The sequence below is a fragment of the Pinus tabuliformis genome, chromosome X, assembly GCF_031772625.1.
Source record: "Pinus tabuliformis cultivar Carrire ecotype Pingquan chromosome X, CPIR1, whole genome shotgun sequence".
In the NCBI taxonomy this organism is placed as follows: domain Eukaryota; kingdom Viridiplantae; phylum Streptophyta; class Pinopsida; order Pinales; family Pinaceae; genus Pinus; species Pinus tabuliformis.
The window spans coordinates 1,680,521,286-1,680,538,523 of record NC_142308.1 but is presented as its reverse complement, the minus strand read 5'-3'; positions in this window follow the sequence as shown (position 1 = coordinate 1,680,538,523).

Genomic DNA, 17,238 nt, shown 5'->3' with positions numbered 1-17,238 from the left:
GGGCCATATATTATTAAGGCGATTACCGATCGAGGCACATTATAGTTGTTCAAGTTAAATGGAGAACCCTTCCCAGGAAAAGTGAATGGCAATCATTTGAATCCATACACCGGTGATCCGGCCACATGACTATATGAATGTAGCATAGTCTTAGCACTCTAGGCAGCTGAAAGGAGGTGCAGGACTATAAACTATACTGCTCAGGAGTTTCTCAATGTCAGGATTACGTGAAGCAGCAAAGTGTCACAGGGTCCGTGACAGAGTGAAGACAGTTGCACTAGCATGCTGGTCTACCGAAAAGTGACTGTTAAAGTCACTATTCACGATTTGATGGATGTGTTCAGGCCAAATGGAGCAAGTGACAGGAATTTAAGGTGAACTTTATGGGTTAGATTCTTGAAAATATACCGCCAATCTAGCATTAATGGGCCGCATGTGGGGGAACAGTCGAATTCAAATTCAAAAGGCCCTATAAATTACAAGTGGATGTCCCACGAAAAACACTTGGCATCTTGAGAATTGAGTTGTTGTGCTATCAAGTGCATATGGACCTTTCCAACTTTAAGGATTTGAGAGCAAGTTCAATATTTGAAACATTTCCAAAGGAGACACGGGACCTTCTAACTAGACTGATGTTGACAGCCGAGGAATCTGGGCAGGAAATTGTGGAAGTGGAAGCCCTAGAGAGTGCCAAAGTGATAGTTGAGGTCCCTAAATCACCCAGAACACCAAGACCTAAGAAGGACAAGCAGGCTATGATCCTAGTGCATGTCTCGCCCATAAATCCACAGAGGACCAAGCTCACCTTGCCGGAAAAGGGGAAGGCAATTAATCTGGAGGCCGAAGAGGAGGAATAAGTCGAAGAAACCTTGGTAGATTAGGAAGATGTAGAGATGGAAGTTGAAACCCAGGGTGCGAACCGTATCACCCGATTACCTAAATATGTTCCTCCGCGAAAGGGAAAAGCTAAAGTGCCAAAGGACATAGATGAGAGCAAGAGCTTTCTGCAAACTCTGCAGCTCCCAGATGATATTTTTTTGTAGGGACCGCACTTGGGGCAGGTTCCTGTGTTGAAGTTTGAATATTGCGACCTTGCAGACCATGAGAAGTTCCCGCACTTAGATACTAAGAAGATAATGCACCCGAGGATTAACGCAACTGCTGGAACAATTCAATTGGAGCCGCAGACATGGCTCAGAGGTATTGAGAAATCTAGATTTCTTAATCTGCTCTGGGTGCCTCATTACCACCATGCCCCAGTGACTGTCTTCATCATTAGGCAGCTGCTTTTCTTGGTGCATGATGGGTGCTTATGGCTGGAGGAGCCCATCCCCATCACAGACCATCTGATTCACCGGATTACATAGCTATCTTACTCAAGAGAGGATCCAACCAACATTTCAGAAGGAAAAGGTAGTGAGTTGGCCCTCACGGAAGTGATGAAGAAGAAGCTCAAGATGGAGAGGAAGAAGTGAGGGTATGCCATCTCCAGCATTAACAACCCTGCAGTCAAGGTCGCGACACAAATATTGGCCAGGAAGGTGATGCAAAACTGCCATGCAGATGAGGTTCCCATGCCAATGGTTTTACTAGCGACCCAATGTGCAAAAGGAGTCCAGTTCAAATGGGTAAACTATCTATTTGACGAGTCCCTTGCGAAATGTCGCGAGGCACAGGAACAAGGCAAAAAATTTCACTACATGTGGCTCCTATTGCTGATCATACTAATGGCATGGGAGCTGCCCAAATATAGTCAATTCCCTTCGGTCGCGTTGGACCTTCCAGAGGCAGCGAAGTATGCTTCACTGTGGGTGACCAAGGACATGTAGTGTATCAGAGAAAGAAAGATATTTTGGTTCCTAATGGATATGAATATCAGGATCGGGATCATCGCAAACCGCGGTTGTCGCCCACATTATACGTCAGTCTACAGAGCTTTGCATAGTTCAAAGCAGATTTCCACCATGTTTTTTTCAAGACACAGAAGGACCCTATAAAGAGATGGCACAACTTACCGTACCTGGCGACTGACGATGTGATATTTGTAGTCCTTAAGTCTTGGCTACCAGATTGGCACGCCGTGACTAGCTTCGTAGTGGAAATGGACAAGACCGCTGCACAGCACAAGAAGGAAGAGACAAAGCTTCGAATGGAACAACTGGCAAAAAGGCAGCAGGAAGAGGAAGGAGCGACTAAGGCCCAGGCAGCACGTGATGCTACGAAGTTGGAAAAATAGCAAAAAACAAGAGAAGAGCGTGAAGGATAGAAGTCACCTTCGCCAAACCAGAGACAGACACAGAACAAGGTGGCACGAATCCACAAATGACGTCCACCCTACTCAAGTGTCTGCGACCATGAGAGAAAACAGTGCCACGAAAGAAAACAAAGGCATCGAAGACGTCTTTTGACCCAATCACCCTCACTAAGGGGGATTTGCTTGATATCGACGAAATGGTGAGGGATGTCACCATGGAGACCCTCCAACAATTTGAAGAATAACAGTAGCTGGCATTGGAGTCTCTTCGAATAGAGTTGTAGGAGTTGCAGGTTCACACTCCACAGGCTGGCACAGTGTCCACCAACCTCACGATCGACGCTTCAGCTGCTGAGGAGATGTTGCGCACAAGGGTGACCAACATGATAGTGCTACCAAATGGGGAGCTTACTACAAAGAAGGAGGGCAACGGACCCATGGTGAGCAGTTTGAAAGGGGTAGGCTTGAACATGGACATGCTCCCTCGGGAAATTCTCTACCTCTTATAGGATGGAGTCACTGCAGAACTTAGGGTTATGGAGAGTCGCACTCTACAGGTAATGAGCAAGCAACGCATCAACATTGAGCAGTTGGTCTTATAGCGCAAAGAAGCAGTAGAGCAGAATAAGCAGATAATGAAGGTTGTGGAGGAATCCTACCAGATGGTCCTGGAGTCAGACATTCAGGCAGAAGAACCAGTGGAGGCGTGCATCCATAAGTTAGCCACAGGGGCGCAAAACGCAAGAGCACAGATGGCCAGGGTTCAGCTGGAGCTGAACCTTCAAATTGTAGAATTGCAATTGAGGGTGCAGCCTTCAACTCTGCCGGAGGTTAGACAATAGCGTACCACCACAGTCACAACAACAATAGTGGCGGTTGATAGTCTAGTGGCAGACTACATGCAGCTCTTTGAACTGTCATTCAAGGTCCTAACCACCCTGCAGGAGGACTTGAATGTAGAACACCTGGAAACAGAGGCACATGATCTCCAGCAAAAGTATGATGAGGTAAAAAGGATTGCGCAAAAATTTACCCTTACGTAGAGGCTTGCATGCATGCAACAGGCCAAGGCACTCAAGGAATAGGTGGATGTCGCCCGGCACAAATAAGCGGTCTTAAAAGTGCTCCTAAAGTTGTGGACCGATGAGGCTTATACATTTACATCCTCCATTGAAGAAAATCTCATGAAACTACAAGCAACTCAGCGGAGGATTCAGGGTAGTAGTTCAGTAGCAGCGGCCACAGAACAACGCATGGAGGAAGTTCAGCAAGCAACCGCTCAATGCGCTACCGAAGTTGCAGCGATCCAAACAGAACTGGGAGGTCTTCGCACTAAGATATCGACACCTGCAAAGTGACTCAAGGGTGAGTCGCGATGTTTGTGTTGGGAGCCTGTTGGGCACGGGATCCCCCAAGGGCAGTTTTGGGGCTTCAAGCCCATATTTTGGTCCAATTTTGTAATACAAATGTAAAGAATCTGCATTTTGAGGTCGCGAAGCACATAGTTGTTAAAAGTCATAGGGTTGTCTGCCGTTATTTTGAAAATGTAATGTTGGTTGTAGAAGATCTACCCATGGTCCGTGGACCATGGGATTATATCAATAGAGCTAAGCTCTAAGTAGTTAGAGACAACTAATTACGAACTAATCAATTATGGAGAATTGAGTCATATATTTGGAGCCGAAGTCTAGGTTGGGTCATAGTGTAGGCAGAGGCTCTGCAACTGAGTACATAGAGGCCTAGAAGTCTGCAGCTGAGTGCGTGGATCCCTGCACCTGAGTGTGCACGATGAGTCGAGTCTATAATCATCTGGAATTATCAATAAAAATAATTATTTTATAATTCCTGCGTCTTTATTTCTTGTTTATGAATTTGTTATATTGCGTATGAATTTCACTTCTAATGCTTATATGATGCACGAATGTGTATAACTATATTGGTTAAGTGAACGCAAGTAAGAAAATCTATTTACGGGAAGCTAACTAAGATCTATTAATAAGATAAGTAAGATACTTAGCTTAGTTTGAGATAAATCACAGTTCGTTGCCCTAGCAGTGTGAAAGGACTTCAGCCCCTGATTAGGGCTATGCGAAACTAATTGTAACATTTCACGAAGGTAATGAAGGGTAGAGTAGAGGGATAAGCAACCCGCGTGAAGGCGGGTATAGTTGGAATAAACCGACATCAAAACCATCTCAAGGGTGAGGAAACTTGGTACCAGCATCCCCCCATACTACTTCGGGTGAGACTTCAATCCATGCTCCGCGGGTTGATGCCAAAATGGCCAGTACTGTAGGGATTTGTTTGGCTAACTAACATTGAACCTGGGTCAAGCCCCCTCAAGCCAATAATAACGGTTATATTAAATGGCTAGTTTTGAAAAATAATATTAAAATTAATTTATTAAAATTAAATATTATTAAAAAATTCTATTACTGGGAAATAATCGGAAAAAAATAAAATAAAATAAATAAATAAATCAAAGTCAAATTCAAAAGGAGGGAAGTCAAAAATTATAAAACGGAGTCAAGAACCTAATTGAGGCAAGATGATCTAATAAATAAAATAAACTAAAATAAAAATAATTAATGGAAAATAAATAAAATAAAGCGAAAATATATACAAGTCAAAAGATATATATGTGTGTGTGTGTGTGTGTGTAGAGAGAGAGAGAGAGAGATATAGATAAAGAAAAATAATCAATAAATAAAACCGATCAACAATAAAATATGGGGTTGAGGCCCATTAAAAAAATAACAAAAATACTAAAAGGAGTTAAGAACGAATAGGATGGTAAAATACTTAAGAAAACACAAAGGATAAAGAATATAAACTCTAATGAAGAATAAACCACAAACAATAACTATAAAAAGGACACCAATACCTACATAGATAAATAAATAAACAAAATAAATCCCAAAAGGAAACATAAAAAACTAGGAGGATAGGACACAGACCCAACTTCTAGTAATTATCCAACCATCGTCTCTATTCAAATTATTGGGTATTTTTTTTTATTTCTACGACCCTCATCAATTTACGCTGATGGAAATGTCTAACCCTAGTAACGACTTGGGCCTTCTCAATGCAGATTTGATACTTAGATTTATCTGCATGCTCTGCCAAAGCAGAGGAGTGGGTCCAGCCACGCTTGATGTAAGCAGCTTGCTCACGAATCCTTTGATTAATCGAGCAATAAGTCTCACCAATATAAGAAATCCATAAGAGCATGGGATAACGTAAACACCCTTCATATTCTTGGGGTCCACTGGGTCTTTTATAGATCTAAGGGAGCTTTGGATGGTACTTAAATGCCAAAAGGATTAAGCCACCTTATGCTTCCTTAGAATCCTTGCAATCTTATCAGTGGTCCCTTGGATAAAAGGAAGATGAACACTAGAAAATCGATCCTTGGTATATTTCTTAGAACTAGGAACTTTTTCAGCTCTGAGGAAAGCCTTACTACAATGGTGTCTACTATACCCATTATTAAAAAATACACTTAGGAGATGTGATTTCTCTTCATTTAGATGGTTTTCATCATAAAATATTAAATCTCTAGTGGCTAAGGTGTTGATAACACCAAGCTTTTGAGTTGGGAAATGATGAGAATTAGCATGAAGATATTGTTCCGTATGAGTTTTCTTACAAAATACCTAATGAGAAAGAGCCATCATCATTCCTTGAGAGGAGGACGTCAAGGGCTCACTACCATTACTTTCAAATTCCATGGTGAACTTTATGGAATTATATTGATTGTTAAGATGGAGGAAAAACACTTCCAACTCTTCCTTACCATGGGACCAAATGATACAAGTGTCATTCACAAACCTCTTCCACTTCTTAAGCAGAAGACATATCCATGAAATATTTTATTATTATTTTGGGTATCACTGAAATATTTTATGATTGATTTGGTTATTCATGAAACATATTATTAATGGTATTTACATACCTTACCCATATGAATTAGAATATCGAAAAAATTATTAATCCAATGTAAATCTCTATATTAATGAAATATATAAATTAAAAAAGCGGGGCTCATTTGACATTAATAACCACACCCCAAAAACCAGGAAAAAAAAATAGTCAAATAAAAAATACATATATACAATTAAATATAAATATAGAAAGTTATACTTAAATATAAAAGAACTAAATAGTTAAAAAAATGTATTCCAAAAAGGACAAATTATTGGATTCCGTTCAAAATTATAAAATATATAGTTAAATATAAAATAGCTAAAAATAATTAATAGCTAAAAAATTTATATTCTGGCTAAAATTAAAATATAAATATAGAAAGTTACAGTTAAATATAAAATATATAGTTAAATATAAAATATCTAAATATAGTTAAATATAAAACACTTAAATGGTTAAAAAATAATGAAATATAAAGTAATTAAAAAAATGTATTCCAGAGAGGACAAATTATAGGATTTCAGTAAAAAAATATAGAATTTATATTTAAATGTAATTAATTATAAAATAGTTAAAAAAAGGTTAAATAAAAACATTAAATAATTAAAAGCATATTACTAGATTCTAGCCAAAAAATATATTTCGGGTGAAATTGTTGCTTCAGTAGACAATGCCATTAAAAAAAACCAAAAAGATAGCTCTCTCTCTCTCTCTCTCTCTCTCTCTCTCTCTCTCTCTCTCGATATATATATATATATATATATATATATATATATATATATATATATATATATATATATATATATATATATATATATATATATATATATATATATATATATATAGATATATAGATATATATGCCATATATTGAGGGATTTCGATAAAAGTACAAAATTAGAAATAATATATTAAATAAATTTATTAAATCTCGTGCTAATAAATAATGTCGAACATAGATAAATGTAAAGTAATATTTAAAAATCTCTACATGGCATTTTTTTATTAAGTTTTTTTATTTTTCCTTATGAGGCCACTTTTAGGCTGAAATTTTCTAAAATGGCTCTCCCAATGAGATCAAGACCTATAAATCCTTATTCCAAGAGTTTTGAGACGATTTCACCTGGTTTTATGAAGAGATGCCAAGTATCAACCCAAACATTGTTATGCATGAAATTAAGATGTATCCTGATGCTAAACCAGTTCATTAGTGCCTCTGTCTAGTCCATCCCAAGAAGGTTGTCGCTATTAAAGATGAATTTGAAAAACTTTTACATGTTGGTTTCATCTACCTGGTACCTTTAAATTATTGGGTGTCAAACATTGTTCCTGTCATGAAGAAACATGGAACAATTCGTGTGTGTGTGTCGATTATTGGGCCATTAATCATGCTTATTTGAAGGACAATTATCCCACCTTGTTCATTGATGAGATTGTTGATGATTGTGTTGGTTGTGAGATATTTTCATTTATGGATGCCTTCTCTAGCTATAATCAGATCAACATTTTCCCGGTGAACCAACATAAAACTTCATTCATCTGTCCCTGGGGCACATTTGCGTATCAAAATACCCCTTTCAAATTGAAAAATGTTGGCGCTACATTTCAGAGGGCAATGAATTATTCCTTCCATGACATCAAACATATTGTGCAACCATATTTGGATGATTTTCCTGCTCACTCGAAACATCGGGTTGATCACCTAATGCATCTTAGGGTCATATTTCTATGTTGTAGACATTATGATATTTGACTCAATCCGCAAAAGTATGTGTTTTTTGTAAGTTCCAGTTAACTTCTCGGTTTTGTTGTATCAAAACATGGAATTCTTATTAACCTATTGAAATTCTAGGCAACCATTGAGTTGCCTACTCCTTCTTCCCTCCTTCAGCTTCAACGACTCCAAGGGAAGGCTAACTTTCTTCAAAGGCTCATTCTCAAATACACCAAATTGACCAAAGGATTTACTCACTTGTTAAAGAAAGAGGTTCCCTTCCATTGGGATGATGCTGCTCAAAAGGAATTCGATGCCTTCAAATGTTCTAATTCAGGCATCCTTGTTATATCCCTTAGATTGCCAACGTGATTATTTCTTGTACCTCACTATTGTAATTACTACCATCGCTATGTTATTGGTTTAGGAGGACGATGTAGGGATTGAACAACCTATTTATTACTTGAGTTGGAATCTCAATGATACCAAAGTCAAGTATACTCATGTCAAAAAGTTATCTTTGGCGGCTCTCCAAGTTCTCCAAAGGTTTCATTATTATATCCATCTTTGCAAAACTATGGTTGTTTCCGATTGCAACCCCATGATGTACATCTTTTCACGAAAATTGTTGGGGGGAAAGTACTCCAAGTGGATTGCCATCCTCTAGGAGATCAATTTCAATATTATCAAATCTAAGTCAAAGAAATCCATAGTTTCTTTTGTGAGCTAATTTGCAACCTTGACACTATTAAAACCAAAACAACGTCTCATGATTCTATTTTGGACCATTCATTATTCCTGATTGCATCATCTGACCTGTGGTATGGATACATTATCATATATCTCCAAACCCAAACTTTAAAGTCTGATACCTCTCGCTCTAACCAGTGACATTTTTTATATCAAGCTAAGAACTATATTATAATCAGTGACACCCTTTATCGCCATGGTATCGATATGGTTTTCCGAAGGTGCCTCACACATGAGGAGTTCGAGAAAGTCTTAAATGAATACCATTATAGCACATGTCGTGGTCATATCTCTAGTTATGCTAGCACATAGAATATCTTGTGTGTTGGCTACTTTTGGCCTACCGTGTTTCGAGATTGCATTCTCATAGTTCAAAAGTGTCACACATGCCAGATATACGATCTTAAGACCCATGCTCCATTTGCTCCTTTGCATCATGTTATCTTCATTGATCCTTTCGTGAAATGGGACATTGATTTGATGACAGGTAAGCTTCACTTAGCCAGGGGGAATGGTTATATCATCGTAGTGGTTGACTATTTTACCAATTGGGCCGAGGTGATTCCTACATACATTAATACTAGCGAAACATCTACTCTCTTTTTCTTTAATCATGTCATTTTGTGGTTTGGTGTTCCACGTACTATAGTTATAGACCATGGAAAATATTTTTTCAACCACATGACGTTCGAACTGACTACCAAGCTAGGAATCTCCCATGAGAGTTCCACTCCCTACTACCCTCAAGTGAATGGGAAAGTCGAGGAAATCAATAATGATCCTTTACGTGGCCTTGTGGGCACATCAAACCTCTGTTAGGACTACTACCGGGTTCACACCATTCTAATTGGTTTATGGTCTAGAAGAAATCCTTCAGATTGAATGTAAAATTTTGTCTCTCAAACTTGTTGTCAAACTCCTCCTTGCCACTTCCATGGAAGAGGAATGTATCTTACAACTGATGCACTTGGATGAAACGTGACGTGATGTCATGATGGCTAATGAATCCCATAAGAAACATATCCAGTCACAATATGATAAGAGTGTCAAGCCTTGTGTCTTCTTGGAAGGATACCTTGTCTTATTATATGATCAAGAGTCTGATAAATTAGGATCGGGGAAGTTCAAGAAAATGTAGCTAGGTCCATACATTGTCAAATGTGTTCGTTGTAAAGGGGTCGATAAGATTTTTTATTCGATGTAGTTCCATTGGCGCGGCCTAGAAATGGATTGTACCTTAAGAAATACTATACTTGAGTTTTTGTGTAGTGAAATGTGTACATGTTGTGTATAGGTTCGTTGAGTGTGTTTGCAGTGCGTCCCTTCGGACTTTCCTACAGTTTTTGTTGGTTATGCTAATGGCACTACTCATAATACTCAGAACCTTTCTTCCACAGCGTGGGCTATATATGCTTCAAATGGCAATTTAGTGATTTTACAAGGGATTTGTATCAATCCCTCTACCAATAACATCTTTCACTATAACACAGTGATCGAACTATTTTCTGATGTGATTTCCCATGGTATCTATTGTATAGTTATTAGACTTGGTTCATCACTTGTACTACTATGGTAGACTAGTGTCTATTCAATTAAAATTCCAATTATGCTTTGAATGTTCTTGAGGGTTTTCCTTGTGGAAAGATACTTTGATTTCATCCAATATTAACACATTTCTAGAAATCTAAATATATTGAGAGATGCATTGGCTAATCATGGTTTAGATATACATTTGCGACACATGTAAATTAAATTAAATACACATCACATACATTGAAATATATAATAGAACCATAAGAAACATTGAAGATAGTTATATATATATATATATATATATATATATATATATATATATATATATATATATATATATATATATATATATATATATATATATATATATATATATCTATATATCTATATATCTATCTATATCTATATATATATATATATATATATATATATATATATATATATATATTATATATATATATATATATATATATATATATATATATATATATATATATATATATATATATATATCAAAGTCTGGTTTTACAAACACTTGTGCCTGAGACACATATGGCCACACGACCTATCATATCAAAATATACATGCAGTCAAAATATGGCTATAAGCCTCCTAGTAGACTAATCATAGTGCTCATGGTAGCATGCCACTGTGTGAGCCATCTTGTACAACAGTTGACTAATGTGGCTAGGCATGCCAATAGTATGTTGTTGTAGTCTCGTAGGAATTTATTCGACCCTAATCTCATCTATGCCATGGGTCGACCCCTGCATGTGATGCTCAACCTCTGCAAGGGTCTCTACCATAATTAAAATCAAGTAGTACCTGTTGTCTTGATTCAGCAACATGTATTGATGTTGGTGCCTAGTGTGGGTCTCCTACACGTTGAAGATAAGAAGAACCCACAGGTTGAATGGGTCCAATATTTGCATGTGTAAATCAATAGTTTAATCTCAAATACATCAAAAATCACAAAAAAAAAATTAAAACATAAAATCCAAAAATAACTAAAATGTTTCTTGTTTTACCTATGGAACCCCATCGCTATCCATCAGGAAGCATAAGCTCTAGGTCTCTACGGAAATCCATCCCTACATATGGATAGTCCTCTATCATAATGAGTCACATGTGCAACCATCTGAAGAACACTCATGTGAAACTCATCAATGAGGGACATGCGTGTTTGGAAATGATATCTACCCACCTCCTCATCTGTGGCACTCTCGGATATGTGAGCTCAAGTGAGATATGATGTGGCTTGAACAATGAAATCCACTCTAAGGAAAAGTAAATCAAGATTGAACCATAACCAAATTTCTTTAACCGTCCATCATTTGCCTTGGTTAGTCGCTCCTTCATATTTTCTAGTATTCCCTCACTCCAGTTGAATATTGTCTGCTCCATACACTCTAGAGCACATTGATTATGATACTTATTAGCCAAATTTAGAGTACCACTACTGGCTAATCTGGAAATGATAAACAGGATCATCCTCAGAGGAAATCAGAGCACATCATGATCTGAACCTTCCCATCCTTGGTCAGTTAGGACCTCAGTATAAAGTGTGCACTAATGTAATCCTTGACTATCTCTTCATCCCACCTCACACTAGATAATGAGATGGGGGTACCTTACATCAATAAAACTAGCAAGAAGTACATATCTTCCACATATATCTCAAGCATATGTGCACCAATTATGAATTCTTGTGCCTGAACATCTCATGCTTGAACTAGATATGTCAATAGTTCCAATTGTTGCCTCATATCAAGAAGTTAGAAGAATTTCAAGAGCCCACAATCTCTCAAAGCCTGGATAGTGGCAGGATCATTAGCTCCAGTTAAATCTTGTTCCTAATGTTCTTTGTCTATCCATATTAAATCCATTTTTTCTAGTAGAGATCTGAAACATCACAAGAAGGATCATTAAGACAAACCTCATGCAAAATAGTAGATAAACTTTGAGAGAAAGAGACAAAATCAATTTGGGAATTGCACTCAATGCACCCCCTTAAGGGGATACAGTGCCCTCCTCAGTGCATTTATTTCATGTTTAGTGCTCCTTCTGACTTGTTTCAAGTGCACTGGACCTAGGGTGAGAAATTATATCCCTAGGGCCCTAAAAAAATGAACAAAACTTGCATGAAATGACAAAATGTAAACATGAAAGAAAGAGGAAGGTTATAGATCCTACCTAGAAGTGATAGTTCTCTAAATGGTACATTAGATACTTCACAATCAACTACTGAAGATCAAGGGAAAATATCACTAAGAACTCACTCACCAAGAGGTAAAATGTGAAATGGTAAAAATGAATTACCTTTTGCCTATTTTATGGTCATTTCTATCATTATTTTTTTAATGTTTTGACCTAAATATGATTCAATTTTATCATGAAACGGGTTTTTTTAATCTTTTGGTGGTGTTATGAATAGGTTGGCAGTTTGTTAATGGATTTAGTGATGTCAGAATTGAAACAAATCATTTTGACCAAAGAGCATACTTTTATCAATTTTTTGGGCTCTCTAAACCTACAAAAAAAGAACCCCCTAGAGTCCTCTTTCAGATCTTTTTGGACTCCAAAAACATGAAAAGATTGTCGAGTACATGTATTTTAGATCTCGTTAAAGTAAATGAAAATATGTCTACTCGTTATAAGTTTAACCCTTTTCCAAACTAACATAGACTAGTTACAAAAAAGGAATACCTTAGTCGAACATGGCTAAGAGGTTCTCTTGAGTATCATTTTCTACTTTTTTGAACTCAAGAGACTATTTACAAAAAGGAACCTTTGAAAATTTATTTTTTGCCTCTTTTTCATACTCTCTAAACATGAAAAAGGAAATGAGTTAGACCATCATTAGACTCATAAAAACATCAAACAACAATAAACTCGTCGAACATGACGGGACTGAACCACTCCTTCTGAGGGTTCGTTAAAGATACTCAGAGGGACTCATGCGAAGGATGAACTCATAGTTCAAGCATATGTTATCCTCCTCAATATTGTTAAAAAATAAAAAGGTACTAACTAGAAATGGTCAGGGAAAATAGGAAGACAGGGTACTCAACCTATAATTAATGGCAACGAGCCACTCTTGAACATGACACTCTTCCACTTCATGTTTGTGGTTGTTGGGTTTGGAAATCTACTTCTATTTTTGGTTCATCGTACCATATCAAAGCATCTAGTATTAGTTTTGGGTCAATGTTGCCAACTTCATTCAATGTTGCCAATATGTTCAAGAGAAGTCATTTAGTTGATATCTAATATGATACTATTAAGCCTTAATTCCATGTCTGTCATTCCTAAACCAGGTCCACCTCAGCATCTTTCGGTCTCAAATCAAGATGCCCATTTCATGTCATTAATGGGGGATATATCAAGGTCCTCTTGCGACGGGTCACTTCCTATTGACATCAACTCATTATCGAGGAAGTTGAATTAGAAACTCTTCCTTCAATACCTTGGGACTTGTATACATCAATGGAAAGTTTCCTCGCTAGCAACGATAGTTTTCATCATTGGCCTTCGACCAAAATATTTTGTGTGGTATTTGACTTCAACTCAATCATTCACACCATACGGATTTTACTTTTATACCTTGAGAGCCATTAACATCATCATTGGTTTCTCTTGCATTTGTTAATGAATTACATTATTGTTTAATAATCAGATGGTGTCTACCATGTTCGACTCTAGGTCATTTATTCGTATGGTTAGACTCGTACATTAGACAATCAAGTGAATGAGATAGAAGACCCCAAATCTATTTCCATCCATTCGAGCTGTGATTTCATGATTAATTCAAGATTAAAAGCATGATGGCTATGATTATACAAACAATCATCCAATCATGGATCCACACTTTTTCATCAGTGGACATGACTTCGTGGTCATTGTACATGTAATGTTAGCTTACGCACTGAGAATGGGTATGCCTCCCTCAACAAATATATCATCATGAAAATGTATTGTAATAGATGATGATCTCAACCAGTTGTTCTTGATCCGAACTTGTCACAAGGTAAAGCACTTCTGTCATCAGCTGTCATTTCTAACTTTGCACTTTAGGGGGGATTTTTTTTATAGGACATTTTTCACATCTGGTCAATATGCTTACAAACTATATCAATCCACAACCATGAACACCTTGTAATCATCACTACACAAAGCCCTAAGTATGACCTTTCCAAATCCCAGATTTTCTAGGTCTAACTACTTCATTTCAGTTCTTTTACGACCTAATGCACACTTCCCTTTTAGTGACCTGTATTTAGTAGTAGGTGCCTTCCTTCTGCACCAACATTGATTAGCAGCAGGTTGTCCCTTGCTAGGGGCGTGCTGATTCTAGAGATTCAGGAAAATTAAAAAGAATCCAGAAGCTTCCTCTTCCAGAAGCTTCTAGGAGTTGTTTCAACCATTTACCTTGGATAAGAAGTTTGAATCCTATTTGATCCTACCTTGGATATTTCACCTCTTATCCCTTGAGCTCATCCTCCCCTCTTAAGTGGATCTCAAGCCTAGATTGGTAAATGGATAAGAATTCCTAAATTACCATCCCTCTCCTATAAATTTACATCCATCTACAACATCATGGTTGGCTTTTGGAGACTAATCATGCCCTCATTATACCGCCTTGAATCTAAGAGTCTCATCATCTTCATGCATTAGGGTGAAATTGAGGTGTGCTTTGTGACAAGGAAGGACAAGTCAACTTGGGGAGATCTTTACAAGATCAACTACTATTCTTGGTTGTAAACTCTCTCCTATTCATATTAATACAAAGAGTATATTGTTTTCCTATATGTGTTATGTTATGTTTGCATTTTTATATTTCAATGCCTTGTTGATCCATTGAATAGAGTACTTGGATAATGCTACATAGATGTCGTAGATTTTTGTCTTATGTTATGTGCAGGTTATAATTATAGTGATAAAAGCTACAATTGGAGCTTACAAGCTGAGAGGAGAGAAAATATTACGACATATTTCGAGTAAGCCTCTTTCCCATCCTTCAATTTCTCTAAGGGAAACTTTATATTCTTTACTTTCTGTTGTTCAATACCATTCCACTAGGTCTAGGGAAAATACTTATGTTTGTAGTCGTAAATTCCGCATAACACTTGTCATGTCCAAGATTGGCTCCTATGCTTGCTTTTGACAAGCTCTTCCCAACGTTTAATGATGGGATTGGGAAGTGTGGGCTAAATTTATGCATCCGCATGAAAATTTGTTTCTAAAATGGGCATTGGATGTGAATCAACCTCAATCTCACTAACCTAATTAGTCTTTGGTTGTTGATGGGAGTCAACTTTAGACTCAAAGAGTGTATTTTTTTTAGCAAAAAAAAATTCATAATGATGTCTTTTATGATGTAACTCATCTTGTTGTAGCTATGGTTAAAGCTACCAAAAATCAATATTTTACTATGCATTTTGTAGACATATTTGAATATGAGAGAGAGTTCCCTTGCTAATTTTGATTGTATAATCCATTGTAGAGATTATTAGCTTGTTAAGTAACTCTAATAATTCATTAAATTTGGCCATTTTTTTCATTGTCAAACTTATACTTTAAAAATTGATCACAACTATGAACTAATGAAGAACAAACAACACTCAATATACAATATCACTACAACAGAAAGGTTATCCAAGGAGTGACATACTCTAGGTTCTACTTCAAATTTAAAACATTTTGGGAAAACCCATAGTGTTTTGACCTAACACTATAATTCGAACTTCAGACTATGAAAAAAATATTTGTGTTCTTATTCTTATGGTTTTTTTTCTAAATATCTTTACGTTATTTTATAAGCAATGAATCTCTATAAACAATTCAAAATTACTAGAGAGTAGTTAATGTATACACTGATACATCATATAAACTATTCACCATACATTACTCACTATTCAAATTACATCGTTCACCATTCAATACACATACTAGAAGGACATACATTTTAGAGTTTGCACATACTAGAGTTCAATGTAGCATATGTGAAATACATCTCAAACATTCAATGCTAACCATTCCCAAGTCTTCACTGAGTATGTTGTGTGTAAATTGCTTCAAAATACAAGACAATTTCAAGGGATGCAATGTACTGAACAAATGTGACTTGAATCTATTTTTTTTAGTTCCCATATCTACGATTTTGCTAGTTAATTATTGTCATTACATGTGCTTGATAGATCAAAAGAAGCATGTGATCACAGGATGACAAAACTAATTACAATTACTAGATTTTTTTTATGATTACTAATCATTTCATGTCTTGTACACCAAGAAACAACTATCCTGATGGTTCTATTGGTGTATGCTACGTATCTCAACTTGCATCATAGTGAAATTGACGCCAATTTCAAGCAATGATATTGCTAGCACAATATTTCCAACTTACGCAGTGATTCACATATTTCAACACGCACAACACAAAATAAATTCAACAGTCACTTACAATAACGTAGTCACTCACAATCACTGGTAGTAATACATAGGTGCACATGTAGACTCGTGTAGGTTAAGACTCCATGTTGGTATTCTCTCTCACACAACATTTAACGCACTACAAATATTTCCTCTATGCAAGTCTTTTGGAAAACACATATTCAAAGATCTAAAAATTCCCATGTTGTAGCTCATTTTCACTATGTCGAAATGTGAAAAGAAAATTTATATATTCCCAAAAAAAAATATCATGAAGAAAAATCGAGATTCTTTATGATGGTATTTTGTTTTAAAATAAAGGGGAATTAATTTTGGATTAAGATAGTCTAGGATCAAAATAATGCATATGATTTGGTGGGGCTCGGTGGGAGTCAAAAGTTGAAAAATTAAACATTGGGCATATTCGGCGCGTGATGTCGATTATGATGTCAGGCCTTCCGCAAAGAAGAAACGTGACATCATAAAAAGTGCGAGCTTTATATCCATGGGTTCCTCTATAAATAATTCAGCAGGTAAATCGCTCTTTCATGATCAATGATAGAGATCCTTTGCAGTATCAACCTCTGATGGGTCTGCTTACCACCGTGGGTGCTCCCGTGATCAGTAA